Genomic DNA, 2,970 nt, shown 5'->3' with positions numbered 1-2,970 from the left:
GTGGGAGACCCAGAAGCTCCTGGCTTCCAGCTCCGGCTGTTGCAGCCATCTGGGGAGTAAACCAGCAGATGGAAGATCTCTCTCTCTGCCTCTCCTTCTGTGTAACTGACTTTCCAATAAATAAATTTAAAAACCACCTCAGGTGTCTGAAATGGTTACTTTTTCATCATCAGCCCAAGGACAGGGTTTTATACTGGATGTTGTGAGTCAGTCCAGCCCTGGATCAGGGTTTGTGCTTGCCCGACAGGAGGGTCTCCTGAGAGCTGAGGATCCCCCTGGGGGGGCAGGCATTGTGGAGCACTACGTAAGCCAACACCCAAACCCCGTATCTGAGTGTCTGGTTTGAGTCCTGGCTGCTCCTCCCCGCTTCCTATTCAACCACCTGGGAGGCAGTGGATGATGGCTCAAGTACTTGGGTTCCTACCACTCGTGGGAGACCCTGATGGAGGTCCTGGCTGCTGGCTTCAGCCTGGCCCAGCCCTGATTGTTGCAGGCATTTGAGGAGTAAACCAGCAGACAGAATATCTCTAATAATTTTTAAACAACAACAACAACAAAGAGGAATAGGCTCCACAGTGCTTTAGCAACTGTGAAGTAGTCTTCAAAGGTAAGAGCAACTTTTTGCCTATGTCACATCAAAGCCAAATGTCTCAGCCACATAAAGCTTTTAGCTTTAAAATACCTGACCTGAATAGAAGTGAAACTTGTAGAAAGCCATTTCAGCTTAAAATTGGGTCAACCTGGAACCAGCTTCTTAAGAGTACTTTTTAATAGACCTAGGGGTCATATTTCTACCTCAGAATGAGATAGTTTAAATGCCCATGCTTGAGTTCCATGATCCACAACACAAATCCAAGGACAGTCTACTGCCAAGCAGCACTGAACAAAGTTTTTAAGGCCTGTGTTGGGGCCGGTGCTGCAGCACAGTGGGGTTAAAGCCCCAGCCTACAGCGCCAGAGTCCCACATGGGCATGGGTTCCCAGCTGCTCCTGTTCCAATCCAGCTCTCTGTTGTGGTCTGGGAAAGCAGTAGAAGATGTCCCAAGTGCTTGGGCCCCTGCACCCATGTGGAGACCTGGAAGCTCCTGGCTCTTGGCTTCAGAACAGCTCAGCTCAGTTGCAGTCATTTGGGGGGGCGAACCAGAGGAATGGAAGACCTCTCTCTGTAATTCTTCCTAATAAATAGAATTCCTTAAAAAAAAAAAAAAAAAGACCTCAGTTTAACCCACTAGAACATGTTCAGTCCTAGGTACCTGAAAGAATTGTGAGCTAGAGACCACATCACATAAGGTAGTTAATTGAAGCCAAGTCTCAAGAGACACCTTGGGGGCGAAGCAAATGAGGGAGAATTGAAGGGGTTAGGCTTTTTAAACACAGCTTTTCATTCTTAAATCCTGAAAGCTTTAACAGTCACTAAACTGGGGCTGGCACCGTGCTGCAGTGGGTTGAGCCATTGCCCGTGACAACAGCAGCCATCATCAGAATGCTGGTTCAAGTCCCAGCTACCCTGCTTCCACTGTGGCTCCCTGCTGTTAAACCTGGAAAGCAGATGATGGCTCAAGTGGGAGACCTGGATGGAGCTCCTGGCTTCGCCTGGCCCAGCCCTGGCTGTTGTGGTCATTTCGGGATTGACTCAATGGATGGAAGCTCTCTTTCCCTGCTCTGTTGCTCTGCCTTTCAAATGAATTAATAAATCCTTTAAAAAAAAATCATTTGATTATTTCAGGGATCCAGGTTGTACCCTTAATTAATGTCTTACTACATCTAATCTAGAAATAAAATGAAGAACATTTAAGGACATGCCCGAGCTCAGTATTTACCTCCAGTGTCAAATATCAACACCCCGGAGGGCATTAAACCCCTTTCCAAGTTACACACAGGCCACAACATTTCAGAGGTGCTATACTATGGAAGAAAGCTGGGCTCACTTCCAAGAAATCAGTTACGGGGAAGAGTGATTATCAGCTGGGTTCACAGGAAACTGCTGAAAATCCCCGAGTCTCACACGTGTGCTGCAAAACACGTCACAGGCTCACAGGGCAGGAAAACGTGGGTACTGTACTACAAAAGCCTGCATGTTTGAGACCTACACAGGGCTTCAAAGTGACAACCGGTTCAACAGCTCCTGGAAGAGGGCAAAATCAAGACCATACACATGGACAATATCCCCAAAGCAGCATTTATTATTTACCCATTGGATTCCAAACATTTATTTTAGAAGTCTGGCATTTCATAATCACCCATCTTGATTGACAGTGGGCTGACACACATGGCGCGGTCAGAATACACAAGGACAATAGCCAAAGAGTTACAAAAAAATAAATCCATGATTCTTAAACAATCGCAACCAAAAAAAGAAAAAAAAAGTTACACGTATCAAAACTTTAGATGCATTGCATTGAAAAGAAGGGTTTGTGCACGTCATAATTTAAAGAGGCAAAACAAGGCGCTACTGAAACCTCACATTAAACAGTTTATCATAAAGCTGACGGGAAGGAGCAAGTTGTCTTTCTGTATCAGCTTCCCTTAACAGTTTCCCATTAGCTGAGGAAAGAAGTGGGAGGGGTGAATTCATTTTTGCATGCACAAGATGTACTGCTTAACAAAACACTATCAGCTTGTTTTAAATATCCACTGTAGCCCGTGTTGGCTAATTCTCCTTTCTAAACGCCCCCATTACTTTGCCTGAATTTCCCATAGATCTACAGGCATAGTAAAATGCCCCATTCAGAACTCACTTCTCTGCACAACTCAACAAGGGAGCTCCTGTGGGCTCAAAGTAACCATCAGTCCAGCAATGCCCATGAAGATTTAGCTGCAGCTGCTTCCCAAGGGACAGGAGAGCAGCCCGGAGTAGCTGTGCTGCCAATACACATAGGTTTAGCACTAGATACTTAGTGATTGTGGCAAGGAAGAATCGGTGATGATGAGGGTGGTGGGTGAAGGGTGGGCCAGGGGACCCGAAGGAGCT

Source organism: Oryctolagus cuniculus, chromosome 21 (genome assembly GCF_964237555.1).
Source record: "Oryctolagus cuniculus chromosome 21, mOryCun1.1, whole genome shotgun sequence".
Classification (NCBI taxonomy): domain Eukaryota; kingdom Metazoa; phylum Chordata; class Mammalia; order Lagomorpha; family Leporidae; genus Oryctolagus; species Oryctolagus cuniculus.
Note: the sequence above shows the minus strand (reverse complement) of the source record.